Consider the following 16,819-nt stretch of genomic DNA (forward strand, 5'->3'; position numbering starts at 1 on the left):
AAAGTGCTGAGCCCAAATGCAGGATTAAGATCTGGAAGGTGGACAGAGATGTGGGATGGAAGAGGGGCAGGGCGCAGAGCCGGGATTAGAGGAAAAGCAGCAGCCCCTTTGCTCCAGCAGGAATGAGGCACCGCTGTCTTCCCAGGCGTCCCCCTGCCTCTCCATCCTGCTGGCACAGACGTCAGGTCTAAAATCCCTACCCCCCCTGCAGTCACTCCCCTGGGCTGAGGGAGCCTTTGACAGCCAGCGCCTCCTTCCCCAAGCCGGAGAGACAGGCTTTGTGCTCTGCCATTTTCCCCCTAAAAAATTGTTTCAAGAAACGAAATGGCTATCATTACACCAGGTGCAATTCTTTGCTGCATTATTTTGTAAGAGACGGAGGACAGGGCACTGGGAGAGGAGGTGGAGGGAGAAGTGAGGAAAACTATTTAGGGTGAACAGGCTCTAAAACTTCAGCTCCGGGTTTTGCAGGGAAACTGGATTAAAGAATCAAATCAAATGAATTTTGCCATCAGAGTAAGAGATCTGTCTCCCCTAAAATGCTTTAATTTGACAGTTGGCTTCAAGGGGGTTGGCAGAATTCATTTCGTGAGCAGACAGGATCAAAGAAGGAAGCAAAACACAGCCCGCCATGAGAACTTTGTTAACCGCTTGACATCATTGTGTTTCACTCAGAGTTGGATTTTTGGCAAAACTGAGAAGTCATTTTCTTTCCACTGACGTCTGATTTTGTGGTGTCTGGAAAAGGTCCTGTGGGCGGGGGGAGTCAGCAGACAGGGAGGGGCCTCCCTGCTCTGCCCTCCCGACCTCAGAGTCGCCCAGGGAAAGCTGGCAAAGGAGAGCCCTGAATAGTAACGGGCTCTGGGCCTCGACCTGTCTTTCCACGTCGGAGCTTCCCCAGGGCCTGAAGCCCATGCCCCCGCCCTCACCGTCTCTCTGCCAGGGGGTGGATTTGGAGCTGGACATTGACCCCCTGACCCCATCCTGGCTGCTCAGATCAACACCCTTCCCCACCCATGATATAAGCACATTCAGCATCACCCTGGCCGCTGGTGGTCCCAAGTGGGGCCTGAGCCCTGCCCCCGCCTCCTCATCATGGCATCTCCAGGCCCATTAAATGGGCGATTTACAGGCCTGACACATAGATTTGTATTAGCTGCACCAAGATCAATTTTAATGCCTCCTCTAAGATTATGCCCTTGAACGTCTCCTTCCCCTCGGAGAGATCTGAGTGCTGCCCCCTCACCAGTTACCTGGCAGCCACGTCCTCCTATCAGCCTGCCCACCTCCTTACCAACATACAGAGTGACTAATTCATTTATTCACTCATCAGTTACCATGGACGTACCAAGATGAATAAAACTCCCTTGCCCTCTGGAGGTTTATAATCTGTTTCCTACTCTACCATAGCTGGTCAGGGTGGAGGAACTGGGTTGGACCTCAAAAAGCACTTCTTGGGGGGAGGGCAGTGCGGTACAGTGGTTACAGGCACAGACTCTGAGGATGACAGATCTGGGATTGCATCCCAGCTCCACAGCTCACCAGCTGTGTGTCCTCAGGCAAGTAACTTAACCTCCCTGAGCTCCATGTTCCTCACCTGGAAAGTGAAGGTAACAGTATCTACCACGTAGGCCTTTGTCAGGGTTAACTGAGACATGGCCAGGGAGGCACAAGGTGAGCGCTCACTTCAGAGCAGCCTTTATTCTCTTGGAGGGAGTCGGGCTTTGGGGAGAGAACCAGGCAAATCTCAACTCCACTCCTTCTGCCTCATTTGACCTCTCTGAGCCTCGGTTTCCTCATCAGTGAAATGAGGAAAACACAGCCTGACCCTTGGGAGGGGATTGGGGGAGGAGCTGGAGAAGGAGGAGGTGAATCGATCTGGACCCTGAAGGTCCAAACCCAACACTACCCTCCACCATGGGAACTGTCAGCTCCTCCTCCCCGCCTTCTTCGTCTCCACCTTTGTGTTGGGGTCGCATGAAGGGCGGGGTGGGGGAGATGTGCAGAGATGAAGTCTCAGTCATGCCCTGATCCAGCGTTTGATGCCTGAGTTCCCTGCCAAGTGCTGCCCAGGCTCTAGGGACCCCTCCAGTGATGGGGAGCTCACCACCCCCTGGACTGGGCGGCAAGAGTCCCAGGGCACCAGAGGGGACGCGGCAAGGAGCCCTGAGCTGCTGCAGCCTCCAGGCACCAGCCCTGCAGGGCACAGCCGGCCCAGGGCCACATCCTGAGAGGTGCCCCCAGCGTTGCAGGAGCAGTTTTCTTCCTTTCTCTATGAAAGAGAGGAAATAAAAGAATCTGTACTGTAAACACATTTGACCCACCTCCAGTTTCATCTTCCTAGACCGCTGCCATCATTCTCTCTCTCCAACTCCATGGCCTCTTCCCACCCCATCATCTCCCATCATCTCCCATCTGGACCTTTTCTCAGCCTCTTTCCCGCCTCCTGCCCACCATCCTCTCCTGACCAGAGACTGCAATGAGCGATTCACCACAGTAATCCACTCAGGCCTCCTGAGTTCTGGCAGTTCCCCCGTGCTCTCAGGAGGAGGACAGAACTGCTCCCCGTGGCCGACCTGGTCCAGCAGGGCCCAGTCCAACTCCCCACCTCCAGCCTTACCTCCTTCCTCCTTTCCCATCACACCTCCACCCAGCCTGAAGCACCACCACTCAGGCCCTGAATTCACCACCCCACCACCACCACAGGGCCTTTGCACACACTGTTCCCACGGCCTGGAGCACGCCTCCTCCCCATCTCCCCAGAGTCTCCCCTCCTCACCCCTCAGATCTCAGTGCAAGTATCCCCTCCTCAGGGAAGCCCTCCTTGACATTCCAGTCAATGTCAAACCCTGGCACAGGCCCCCGAGCCCTGGGAAACTCGTCCTGGGCACACTGGTCATAGGGCAGGTTCCAGGTTATTTGGGAACCGTCTGTGCCCCCACTGGGCTGTGAGCTCAGGGCCGGGGAGTGTCATTGTTTCATTCACTGCTGTAGCCCCCGGAACAGGGCCTGGCACATCGTAGGTGCCAGTAAATACTGGTGGGAGGAAGGCATGGCGGGAGAAGAATCGGTGGAGTTCGCTCTGTTCAGAGAAGGTGCCTGGAAAACAGAACAGAGACACAGGACTAAAGGAGGGAGGACCAGGGGCTCCCGAGCCACAGCTGAGGATTCAAGGTATGTCATTTCCAGCCAGGAGCCCCTGAGGCCGAGTTGGGGAACAGAGGATGAGAATCACTCTGGGAAGCCCCAGATAGAGGCCCAAGAGGCAGGAGGGCCAGGAGGGACACGGTCTCCCCAGAGGAACACGGTCTCCGCTCAAGGCTCCCATCTGTGGGAGGACCCGCCACTCTGACCACATCCCTCCCCTGCTCCTGAACCATCCATGGCTCCCAGCGCTGCCTGCTCAACCCACCTTCCCTGCCAAACCTCCCTCCATTTGTCCCCACAGGCCCTGGGCGTCAGGCCCCCAGACCACCCCCTGGTCCCTAATCCACCACATTCTTCAGCTCAAGTGTCACCTCTTCCAGGAGGCTTTCTCTGATTCCCTTTGGTGCTTGTCCCTCCTCCGTTCCCAGAAAACCCAGCAGATGTCCCTCCTACAGAGCTTGTTTCAGTCTCACCACTAGATTGTGAGCTATTGGAGGTGACAGGAGGTTTTATTCTTCTCTCGCTCATGCCTGGCACACAGCTCGGCACACAGTGGCTCTCAAACTGGGCTGGACAAATGAATGAATGAGTGAATGAATGAATGAATGAATGGATGAACATTACTAGCCTCCATTTATTCAGGACCTGCTGTGTCCCAGGCACCGTGCTGACATTTTACAAGCATCGTTTCATTTAATCCTCCCTACAACCCCTTTGTAGAGTGTACTGATATGTGCCCATAGTACAGACGGGGAAACTGAGGCTCGGGGGGTTGGGTCACTCACCAAGGTCACACAGCGAGTAAACTGAGGCAGTAGAACCTCCCTGCTCAGCTCCACCTGATGCCTCTCACTATCCTCCTAAGCTGAGTACACAGCTCATGGTGGTGTCCGGGGCTTCCCTGCTGACCCCTTCACTCGCTGAGGACCCACGATGGCTGCTTTGGCTGAAAGTCATGATCACAGACATCCAGCCTCGGTTCTAGAGCAACAAAGAAGGACCCACCAAGAGTGTGTCTGCAAGAGTGTGTCAAAGAGAGTCTCTGCATCCACAGGAAACCCTCCCAGTTCCACCCACAGCTCCTCAACTGTCCCCAGCAACAGTGGAAACCCCTCCCGAGCCCACACAGACTCTGGGAGTTCCCTGTCCTCAGCCCTGGGGTGATCTATGGATCACGGTAACACAGGCTGTAAAATCAAGATCTTGTGTGTGTCTGCCTTGAGCAGGGGCCACAGAGCCATTCAAATCCCAGAGATTCTGCGGAGGGGAGGAAATATCTCAGAGAAGAAGCAAAGAGAGTGAAGAGGAAACAGAGATGTGTCCGGGAGATTAATCCAGCACTCAGACATGAAAGAAACATGTTCAGTTATTTTCTGTTGCATTTCATTGAAATGTACATGTCATACTTAGCAGCCTGCAAGCCTCAGGTTACCCAGAGAGAAAGCACAAGAAAGACAAGAGAATAAAAACACAGACAGAAAATGATCCTGAAATTGGAGAACCACTAAGAGAAAAAAAAAGCCAGACTTCAGATGAAAACTGCTGCCTGTCACCGAGGCCCCTCAGCAGGTCCCTGTGGCCGTGCAGTCCAGCACCAACCCAGATGCCCTGCTCACTGGCACCAAGGAACGTCCCAGGCAGGAGTCAGGAGGCTCCACTTGCCGTGTGAGAAGCCTGAAGCCTTCAGAGGCCGTCAGAGGGGCGGAAGGATGGAGAAAAGAGCAAGAAGAGATCACACTGGACCCAGCCCAGGACAAAGGGAAACCCCAGTGGCCCCTCCTGGCAACTGTGCCCTCCTCCACAGGTCTGCTGATGAACCTGGGCCAAGGCGCCTCATGACTCAGACACCTCCTCCCTTCCAGCACCTTCTCTCCCTCAGAGAGAGAGGGTCTTGGACAGAAGGGGCTTCCTGGAGCCTCCAGCTTCCTGGCCACTGATTCCATCCTAGAATTTGGAAAACCATGGGACATTGCACCAGGCTGAGAAGCTGGGAAAAGACCCCCCGCTCAGTGTGTGCATGTTTGCGTGTATGTGGTGTGTGTGTGTGTGTGTGTGTGTGTGTGTTTGTGTGTGTGTGTGTGTTTGTGTGTCCACTCACAGGCTGCCAGACCAGGCTCTCCCTGACCAACACCAAAGTCTCCAGCCCCAGCTGGGCCCGCGGCTCTGCCAGCCCAAGAGGCCCTCAGGAAACTTCTAGGACCAGGGCCTAAAAAGTGTGTCTGAGCTGTCTCCTGCTGTGCAGTATTACTGAGGTACTGCTCTCTCTCTCTCACACACACACACATACACACACACACACGCAACACAGTCCATAGTCCAGGCCACAGGCCAGATTTCACCTTCTCTGCAGCAGTCCCTCTTCGGCCCAGCCCAGGTTCAAATTTCTGCAGCTCCTTACTGTGTAGCCTCGGCAAATTGCTCAACCTCTCTGACTCCAGTGTCCACTTTTGTGACATGGGAATAACAGTCTGCCTCAGAATGGAATGAGGTGGTGCAGGCAGCGCCTGGCATGGAGGAAGCACTCAGTGAATGTGTGTTGTTGCTAAGGTTCTGCACTGGTTCTTCATCCTTCAAAACTCAGCTCAGACATGCCCTCTGGCAGGGCTGCTACTTGCCTGCACAACTCTAGGGGGCGCCATTCACCACATTTGTGGTACATGTGTGAGTTGTACAGTGCACAGCCTGCACAACAGTACACTGTGGCCCTGGGTTCTGGGAAGATTTTCCTGACTGGTCCCACTTGGTCAGAGGCCCCTTCCTCCTCTGTTGTCCCCACCCCACCAGAGTGAGCTTCATGAGGAACGGGACCTGGTCCTGCCCACCCTTGTGTCCCTAGGATCAGCTCAGGACCTGATCTGAAGTAGGGCAAACACCAGCAGCCATTCTTACAACTAGTAAATGGCTGAACAGGGGTTGACACCTAAGTTTAGGCACCAAAGCTCTTAACTGCAGTCCAGAGAGGTCAAGTAACTAAAGTAGTTACCTACTCTGTATTGACAATGCAAAGCCAGACACCATTAGGTGGACAATTAGACTTGCTCTAATTGTGACTTGCTCTGGCCAATGATATGTGAGAGGCTACGGCATCTGTCACTTCCAGAAGGGAGCTTTAAGTGCCAGGGCCCAGTTTGCACAGTGATCTCAGAAAGCCCACGTGGAGGTAAAGCCGCGTCAGCCCAGAGCAGCTGCAGGGAGCAGAGCCGGCCACCTGCCCTGGGCATGTCAGCACAGAGAGGGGGCCTCCTCTCAAGTTGGGGATGCTACGACCACTGGTTACCACAGCATAGCCCGGGCCCCCCAGAGTGATGCCACCGCTGAAACCAGGTCACCTGAGAAGTCTGCCCCCAGCCTCCAGGCCCCCATGGATGCTGGTCTCTGTGGGACGGGTCACTCCACACCACCCTACTCACAGATCTGGAGGGTCCTGCCAGTATCTAGGAGGCCAGCTCCCCAGGGTCTGACTTACCCAGACCTGGGCCAGACACACACATCCCATAATGATGCGCAGATCACCCGAAAGCATCTGGGCTCCTTGCTCCTCTCTGTTAACTCGTCCCTTCAACAAAGAAGCCCCTGGACACTGAGTCTGTGCCAGGCATGTGCTGGGCGCTGTGAATACCCAGGGAGCAGGACCGATGCAGCCCCTGCCCTCCTGGAGCTCACAGACTAGTGCAGGTGACAGTAGGTACCAGTGAACACCCAAGAAAAGAATTACAGAGTGCTGAGTGGGGCCAGGGGAACAATCAGGGGTGGGGAGAGGGCACGGGGGAGGGGAAGCAAGTCTGCAGCTGGGGTGGGCCAATCATAGTTAAGCTGAGACCCAAGGGTGAGAGGGACCAGCCAAGTGAAGGGAGGACAGGAAAAGGCATTCCAGGTGGAAGGAACTGCATGTGCAAAGGTCCTGAGGTAGGAAAGGCCTTGGGGAGAAACAGCAGAGCAGGGAGAGGGGAGGGAGATGGGAGGTGCACAGGGCAGGACCACATAGGCCTGCTGGCCGCAGGGAGGAGTCTGCACTTGAGCCTGGGGTCAAGGAGAAGCCACTGAAGGGGCCAGGAGGGGAGGATCATGATCAATTCACATTCAGAACATTCTCTGGGCCCAGGGCTTAGCACAGGGCCTGGCATACAGTGGTGCTCAATGAATGCTTGCTGACAGTGACGTCACATGCGGGAAGTAAGGAGATGCTCTTTAGGGCACTACTGACTCGCCCTGGTCAGTGTGCATGCTCCCTACACCCAGCAAGGGGTCCACTTGAGGACCGGGAGGAGCTGGGGCTTGTGGAGCAGCTGCCGCTGCCTGGACCCCTGGCTTCTCACATGTCAGCTCATGTGTCTTCAGTGAGGACCCCGCAAGGGGGTGCATAGACGTCCCCAGAGAGTTACTGATGTTGTTTTTACAACAAAATAGGTCCAAAATGAAAACACTCTAACCCTAATTTGAAGACACGTGAAACAGGATTCTCATTAGAAAGGGCATCAAGAAATATTTCAATATGGAAATCAATGGACTCTCATGAAAAGAATTACCAGCTGAATAATGAAGAAGGGCAAGTCAATAGAACCGAGAAAATATGGGGGAGAAAAGCCACAACTCTTTCCCTGATTATAGGGTCGGAAACACTGAATTGATAAAACAATGGCATTGAATTATGAGGAAACGTGCAACTTCTTAACAGAGGGGGCAGAAACCAGCTAATGTGATAATGAACCACTGAGGGAGCATCAGAGCCTATGGCCACGTCTGAGCATTTTCTAGGCACATGAGTGGTTCCCGAAGCCCAACCTGAATCCCAAAGTGAGGCCTGGGGCTGGACCTCGACCTGGCCCCATCCTCTCTAAGCTGCATCTCCCCAATATCTTCTCTGGACCACAGGTTGTTCTGTCCTGCCCACCTCTCCACCCTCAGTGTGCAGTTCACCTCTTCCAGGAAGCCTCCCCTGATTACCCCAGACCCCAGTCACCCCAACTCTAACCTCAGCCCATTTTCCCCCTAAACATCAGGTGGTCACAGCAGAATGTGAGATTAACAGATCACAGAACACAAAGGCAGATAGTAGGTTCAAGTTCTCTCTCCTGTAGAAGGTAACCACGTCTGGCAGTCCAACAGCACTTTTCAGTTGGCAGAGCCCATCCACACCCTTCGACTTAGTGGACCCTCAGAATCCCAAACTGGAGGGATTTCCCTGGTGGTGCAGTGGTTAAGAATCTGCCTGCCAATGCAGGGGACATGGGTTCAAGCCCTGGTCCGGGAAGATCCCACATGCCGCGGAGCAACTAAGCCCGTGCACCACAATAGCCCGTGAGCCACAACTACTGAGCCCACGTGCCACAACTACTGAAGCCCATGTGCCTAGAGCCCGTGCTCCGCAGCAAAGAGTAGCCCCTGCTCGCTGCAACTAGAGAAAGCCCACGTGCAGCAGCGAAGACCCAAAATAAGCCAAAATATAAAATAAGATATATAAAATATTTATCTTATTTTGGCCCCAGCCAAAATATAAATAAAGATAAATAAATTAATTAATTTTTTTAAAAAAAAGAATCCCAAATTGGAGCTAAGAATGTGAGTCTGGGGCCAGAATCTCTGGGTTCAAATCCTGCCTCCACCACCTCCTAGTTACCCTGTGCAAGTTCTTTCCCCCATTTGACCTTCAGTTTCCTCACCTGTAAACTGGGACAAACAATGCTATCTCTTTGTAGGATTGTTATAAGGTCTATACATGTAAAGCATGTAGGACAGTGCCTGGCCTGTAAAAGTCCCTCCATCATGTCTGAGATCTTTATCATCCTCCCCATTTTACAGATGAGCAAACTGAGGCTCTGAGAGGCTAAGGCACGTGTCCAGGACCACAGAGATGACGGCTGTCAGAGCCAGCTCTTTAACTCAGATCCATAGTGTCTGGACCCGCATCCCACTTACCATGTGTCAAGGGCTGTGCCCTTTACGCCTCATCTCGTCCCACAGCTGTCCTCGGAGGGAAGTCTCCTCATCTCCCACTTCACAGGTGAGGGAACTGAGGTCTGGGGTGCTCATGGAACTGGCCCAAGGTCCCACAGCCAGTAAGGGAAGAATTCCCCAGAATTCAGACCCAGGGCTCCCTGTTCCCAAACCCACAGTGAAGGAGGTTTCCTCCTCCCTTCCTTGTTCCCAGGCTGCAGGGCGACCATCGGGCCCCAGCTGAGGGGAGGGGGCTGCAGGGACAGGGGACCAGCTGGGGCCTGTAGGGAGTGCAGGCTGGGCAGCCACCCCCAGGGCTCCGGAGATCGCCCGAGTTCCGAACTTTGTCTGCCAGAAACTCTGCAGACTTCAATCCTTTGCAAAGCCAGAGGGCTTAAGGCAGAGCCAGTTCTCCCAGAGCCCGGAAGGGGAGGCAGCAGGTGAAGTTCATTTCTTGGGGTTTATGTTTCCTGTTCCTCTTCTGCAGAGGTGCTCTAAGGGGCCAGCGATAAACCCTGTGAAGACGGATTTGTCATAAACTCATTATCTCTCCCTCCCCGGGGTCGGAGGTCACATCAATAACTTCCTGCCCACTCTCCCGTGCAGATCTGTGGCGAGGCTGCAAGCCTGTTTTAGGAGCTGTAAATCCATCCCCCTCTCCCCCTGGAAATCAATTGGAAACCCGTTTGCTAAATCAACCCTAAATGTAAACGCACACAAACTACAGGCCTATTCTGGGCTAGGCTGGGGCTCCCGAAGGACATGCCCAGAGGAGACGCCACCCTGGAGTCAGACCCAGGCTCTGTCCAGGGTCGGAGGGCACAGTGGGGACCGACCAGGCCAGGCCCAGTCAGGGACACAGAGAGCAGATGGCAGTGGGGAAACCTCAGCTGGGTGGGGCTCTGTGCTTAGCTCGCCCCCTCCTCCCACTCAGAGGCCCATTCCCTCCACAAGTCTCTCTGTCAAAGGGGAGAAGATCCGCTCAGAGAGGGCAGGGGTCTCACTGGCTTCCCCCGAGAGTCAGGCTAAGGATGGGGAATATGGCCTGGTCCCTCAGGCCCACCTCAGTCCCTGAGACGAGGCTTTCTCGCTGCCTTGAACATGGAGTCCCAAACCCAGGCTTTTCCTTAGGGTACGCTGGCTCTGAATTAAACCAAGAGATTCATCCCCATAAGCTGCTCTGGCTGTTTTCAGAGAAGAGAAAACTTTCACATGCAGGCAGAGAACTGACCGTCCTCTCTTCACAGGAACGGGGGCACTATTCCTGTGAGTACTGCTAGGGTTCGAGTCTCCTCTTGGGTTCTAGAACAGAAGGGAACAGGCCACGCGTGTTTGCTGAGTGAATTGACTGATTGATTTGGGTGGGTCAGATCCAGATAGATGGAATTTGGGGATAACCTTTGACCAGATTTCCACAACAGCAATATTCTCCACCACCCATGGGGACAATTTTAAAGCAAGATTGCAAGTTCTTTGATGTCTCCTCTCACAACAATGAATGGTGGAAGCCATTGATCGACAATGAATGGTGGAAGCCATATGACGTCCAGGGCTAGATCCCAAAAGCTCCCATGTGAGAAGCCCAACCACCCACGAGGCTGCCATGCTGTGAGGAAGCCCAAGCCACAGGGGAAGGCTTTGGTCAACATTCTCAGCTGAGCCCAGCCTTCAAAGCCATCCGGACTCAACCATCAGACACGTGAGTGAACGATTCTCTGGACGCTCTCAACACCCAGCTATTCAAGTCACTCCCAGCCATCTGAATCTTTCCTGCTGAGGCCCGGACATTGTGGAATGGGGATCAGACCACCCCCACTGCACCTTGTCCAAATTCTTGACTCACAGACTCTGGTTGTTATTTCACATGACTAAATTCGGGTGGGAGCGGGGTGGAAATTATTATATGACAATGGATAACCAGACTACCAACCTAGGGTACAAAACAATATTCAAAGTGGTTTGACTCTGAGCCTCTATCTTAAAGTTCTCAGGAAGTTAGTGTTTTTATCCTGAGAAAGACCACCAATGCTGAGTGTTTTAGGCAGCCTTTGCTGTGTAACAAAGCACCCCAAACCTCAGAAACGAAACAGCAGCAAGATATTGTTTCTTATAAACCAGTGGCTGGCTAGGTGATATCTCTGCTAGTTTCACCTGGACTTACCCCTGTGCTGCATTCCATCTGTCCTGGAAAGTCCAATCTGGCCTCCTTCACTCCCCTAGTAGTTGGATGTTGGCCAGAGGGCCTCAGCTCTCCACACGCCCACTCATCCTCCAGCAGACCAGGCCGGCTTCCTTACCTGACGGTCTCAGGGCAACATTCCAAGAGGGTAAAAACAGAGGTAGCTACGCCCTGAGGCCTACTCTCAGAAAGCATATAATATCTCTTCCGCTGAGTTCTAGGGTAAAAGCCAGTCACAAGCCTGTGTAGAGTCAAGGGGTGGGAAAGGAGACTCCATCTCTTGATGGAACAAATGGCAAAGTCATGCTGCAAAAGTGCGTGCACAATATCTGTGGAACCTAGAAAAATGGTACAGATAAACCGGTTTGCAGAGCAGAAATAGAGACACAGATGTAGAGAACAAACATATAGACACCAAGGGGGGAAAGTGGTGGGGAGGGGGTGGTGGTGTGATGAATTGGGAGATTGGGATTGACATGTATACACTGATGTGTATAAAATGGATAACTAATAAGAACCTGCTGTATTAAAAAATAAATAAAATTCAAAAAAAAAGAAAAAGCTATTGAAAACAGAAAAAGAAAGTGCATGCACAGGGAGATGGAGGAACTGTGGCCCTATTTTACAACCTACGCCACTGGGGAAGCTCTAGGTGAGCCAGTGGGAGAAGACTGTGTGCTCTGTGTGAAGAGAGAGGCTCAAGGGTAAACCTAAGGCTCCCAGGGGGCTTACTCAATCCCACAAGGCAAGCCCAGCTCACCACTGCATCCCCAAGAGGAAAGAGGTACATGTTCTTTCTACATGGCCCACGTGTCATCTGGCCGGTCCTGCCCCCAGTGTCAGGGAGCAGGGGCCGGACACTCCCCTCCCTGGTGTCATGTCTACATTTGCTTTCTATTCCCAGCCCCACGGTCTCCTGCCGTGGGTGGGTTTTTGTACACACACAGAGACAGCCCTGCTGAGCACCTGGGGAGGTGTGGGTGGCAATGGGGTCTGGAGGAGCTTTGGCTGCCAGGCAGAGGGTGCTGAATGGGTCTGCATAATAGAGATGAGTGGAGATGCATTCCCAGAGGCAACCCAGGAGGAAGGAAGGGGGCGAGTTAAAAGCAGAAAGAAAAGCTGGGAGATGGCGGGAGGTTAGGGCAGGTTGAGAAAGGGGGTGCCTATGCCCCACTGGAAGCTGCCCGTGGCGGGGGGAGAGATCCTCCCTCCCAGCCCCCACCCCAGGTATCTCCCACCAACAGCACGTGGAATAGGGATCCAAATCAGTCTTGCCTAAATCTTGAAGATCTGTGAGCCTGGGGACCAGGATCGGCCTGGCTTGGTTCAGATACCAAATTTAGACTAAATCATAGTGGCCAGGGGAGGGGACAGGCCAAGTAAGACCAAGGGCACCCCTACTATCACCATTTGGAAAGAGATGGGGGGCAGATGGCTTGAGGAGGGAGGAGAACTCTCTCAATCCTCAGGAGGAAACAGATGAGGAAACCGTGGCTCAGAGCAAAGGAACTTCCCAAGGTCATCCAGTGATAAAGCAGCCGAGCTGGGACCTGAACTCCAGAGCCTCTGCTCTAACCACTGGGCAGCAGAGCCTCAGGCTGCAGACTTAGGAGACCCCACAAAGGCTGGAGGGACTGCGGAGCCCCAGGGACAAGACAAAAAGGTCCTGAGTCCCGGGACACCAGGGAAGGCAGGTGCTCTGCCCTTGGTGCCCTCAGCCCCTGTCGGAGGGCTCGGCTGTGTGAGCGCATCCAGGGTGTGGTGGCTGAAATGGGGGAGCATCTCGAAGCTTCCAGTTCTCACAACCAAAGCCAATGCCAGTAAATTACTCCAAATAATGGGGCTGTTTGCTCAGGAAATCGAGAAGGCAGTACACAGTGAGAAACACTGAATATAAAACCTTTGATTTACAGATAGGGAAACTGAGGCCTAGAGAGGAGGAGAGACCTGCCCAAGGACAGCAGACTAGAAGGCCGAGGTAGGTCAGGAATGTTCCCAGCACACTTGGCTAAGTGCAGGGTCAAGGTCATGGGGATAGGATGGAATATGACAGATGATGAATAAGGAAACTGAAGCTCAGAGAGGGTAGGTACTTGCCCAAGGACTCATAGTTAGTGGTGGAACTAGGAGTTGGACTCCAGTCTGTTTGGCATCTTTTAATTGTGCTCTGCTGCCTGCATCTCTTCAGCCTCTGGATCAGGACTTAAACGGGAGGGGTTGGGAGAGGTCAGGAAGAGCAGATTTCCAGAGGCAACGGATGACATTCCAAGCAGAGGGAAAAGCACAAGCAAAGGCACGGATGTGAGACCCTGTTTGGTGTATGTACCAGTTAGTCCTCTGGGTGGCAAGTAAAAGTCCCACACACCCCACCTTGAGCAGTTAAGGGACTAGACAAGCTCACATAACTGAGAGGGCCCAAGACGGTCAGAGGTAAGACTGAATATCTCCCATTTGTCCAACCAGATCCACCCCACCCTGCTCTGTACCCCAGAAGGATGACCTGTGTGGACTGCTGTTCCTCTGACTTCTCAACCAGTGGGGAGCACCAAAGGAAGGCTGGAGGCAGGGAGACCAAGATGTTCATTGCTTCTCTCCCTACATAGGGCCACCAGGGGCAGTGAACACACACAGCTTCTATGGGCAGCCCTCCCCAAACAGCCCTCTGCCTCCAGGTTCTGATAACTGCTCACTCCCCCTCACCCTTTTCAGGCCCAAGGGTAATAATGGCCCCTCTGTTACTCACCTTGGCATGCTGAACTATCCCTTGTGGTGTCCTTCCACACCGCCTTCACTCTTGTAAATTGTTCGCTTATTAAACTTCCCTCAAATTGCTCAATTTTGTTTCCTACTGAGGCCCAGGCTCATAACATTGACTTCAGGTATGGCTTGACCCAGCAGCTCAAATGATGTCAACAGAGACCCAGGCTCCGTCCATCTCCCTGCTCTGCCTTTTGTGATACCAGTTTCATCCTCAGGCTACCCATGGTAGCCCCCTTCCCCCTTACCTTCCTATCCCATCCCCTCCCCTCACACTCTCATCTCTAATGACCCACATTCTCCAAGTCTCACGTCCCCACATCACACCATTCAGGGGGAAGAGAGAGTCCCTTTGGGTAGCTGAATGGGAAAACCTATTTGTTTCCCTGAAACTGGAACAAACTTCTCTACATCTCATTGGTTCTGATTTGATTACGTTCCCAGGCAAGCCAGTAACTGTGGCCAATGGCTAACTGCCTCAAGCCAATCAGGGCCCACCCTGAAGCTGAGCAGGCCAATCCCACCTAAACCACATGACTGAGGATAGATAAGGTGTCAGATCCATAGAGGGGGATCCAGGAGAGCCTGGAGATACTGGGGTGGGGGAAAGGCAGTCAGGAGGCAATGATCTAGGTGAGTGCTGATAGGGTCTGGCCTGCCACAGGGCTGGCAGCAGCGAGAAGGAAAAGGGTTCAGGGAGAGATGTGTAGACATCCATTCCTGCATCTCAAGGGCCCAGGTGAAGAACTGAATTCCAGAGCAGGCATCTGGCCCATGTGGCTCAGGACCTGCCTCCCAGGCCTTCCCAGACCGTGTTGATGGACAAACAGCAGCCGTAGGAAGTACGAACACAGAGCCAGGGCCCAGCAGCCACCCACACCTGCAAGTCATGGGGACCAGGCCACAGATGGAGCAAAATTAAGCACCAGATGGGCCTCAGACAGGGTAGGATCCTCTAGTGGGGAAAGACTGACAGCCACACAGGACAGGGGAAAGGCCTGGACTCTGGAATCTCACGGACCTTGGCCCTGCCCCTCATTTGCTGTGTAACTTTAGTCAAGTTACTGATCTCTCTGGGTCTTGGGTTTCTTATCCGTAAAAAGATGGCTTAGACTTGATTAGAGGGACCAGCTGCCCAAGTCAGATTGTGGAAGCAACGCAGGCTGTAGCTTGAAGATCAATCCGTGAGTCAGGAAAGGAGAAGCTCCTCTCGGTAGCCCACCACCCCACCACCCCCTGATCTACCAGAGAGGAAACGCAGCACCTAATTGGACTGTTGAGGTGCTGGAGACAACATGGGCCTCGTTAGGTCTCTTGTTGAGCCTTATGTGTAACTTGACCAGAAAACCTGTCAGAAGTATCTGGGGACCCGAAGAGAGCAGGTGGTACTAGAGGCAGCATGACAGGGTGTCTCAGCAGCCCTACCCTGGGGACTTGCAAACCCAAGGACGCTTGTTAACTCAGGTCTGCTGCTGATTGGAGCCCCTGGTGACGGGGAGGTAGTCCCCGCCTGCAGGTGCTCCTTGGGGATGCACATGCCCTGCCTCCCTGGCCAGCTACCTGGCTGCCCTCCATCTGAGAAACAGCTTCTGGCCCGCTAGGGGGCACTGTGGAGACTAAACCCCCGATTCAGGACCTCCAGGGAAGACTGCACCCCGATATTCCCATCCTGGGTTCGGTCCACTCAGGGGCTGACCCCAGTGTTGGAAAGACACAGCAAGACTGGCTAATTAAATGGAAATGGAATATTCAAGAGGGAGCCAGTCTGGCCCCACAGGTGTGTCCTCTAAGCTGAATAGGGTATAACCACACCTTTAGGGGCCATTGTATTTCTCAGTCGCCCACAGGAGCAGGTTTTGGCTACTTGAAGATACCAATTTTGGTTCCAGGAAGTCCCTTGGGGTGCTTGGGCTTGGTTTACTGACAGCTCAGCCAGCTGAGGATGATGGTGTCCACTGAGAAGCTGTCCAGCTCTAGCAACTCTGGAAGCCCTAACTGAGAGCCATTCCCCTTTTCTTAGACAACACTCCTAAGGATAAGACATTATATTTTATATATACATTATATACATTATATTTTATATATACATTATATACATTATATTTTATATATACATTATATTTTCACCAATTCTTGGGCTGTGGCTAATGGCCTAGGTATCTGGTCAAGCACACAGGTGATGGTTGGCTGATATATTAAAGACAGCCTTCTGTGGAGCCGTGAACTCTGCAAAGTCATTGCCACAGCCCAATGAGACATTTATACACCCGTGTGGATGCCATACTCACATGACAGTGGATGGAGCAATGAGGCCAATCAGGCCTGACAGCCCAGGCAGCCAGCATCACTGCTGGGATCCTTCACTGGATTGGGCACAGCAGCCCTGCCACCATAACCTAATGGCTCCAAACATGGGTCTCCATCTGCATGACAGGAGGGACTGTGGTACCTGTCAGCAGTCACCACTCTAGCTGCTCACTCTTTGCAGGAAGGGGACTGGCTTGTTTAGTGACTATTACAGTGTTTGCTTCATGCTCGAAAAGTGCTGGAGCCTTAGCCCTGGGTTTCTCCCCTTTACCACAACGCACTACATAGTAACATCCACGTGGGTCTACCACTCTGCTCTGTGGGACTTGGGGCAGGGGAATCAGTGCAACTTTGCTAATGGTCCTACTGTTTGCTCTGTGGAGTAAAAGACGGTCTTGCTCTGGTCTAAGTTTCAAGTCTACTTCTGGCACCTGTGGAGTGGTGGCAGGGTTACTCCTTGCCATCCTCTGTGAGGAATCTTCCCTGACAGGCCCC

The sequence above is a fragment of the Balaenoptera physalus genome, assembly GCF_965194825.1.
Source record: "Balaenoptera physalus genome assembly, chromosome: 1".
NCBI classification, from domain to species: Eukaryota; Metazoa; Chordata; class Mammalia; order Artiodactyla; family Balaenopteridae; genus Balaenoptera; species Balaenoptera physalus.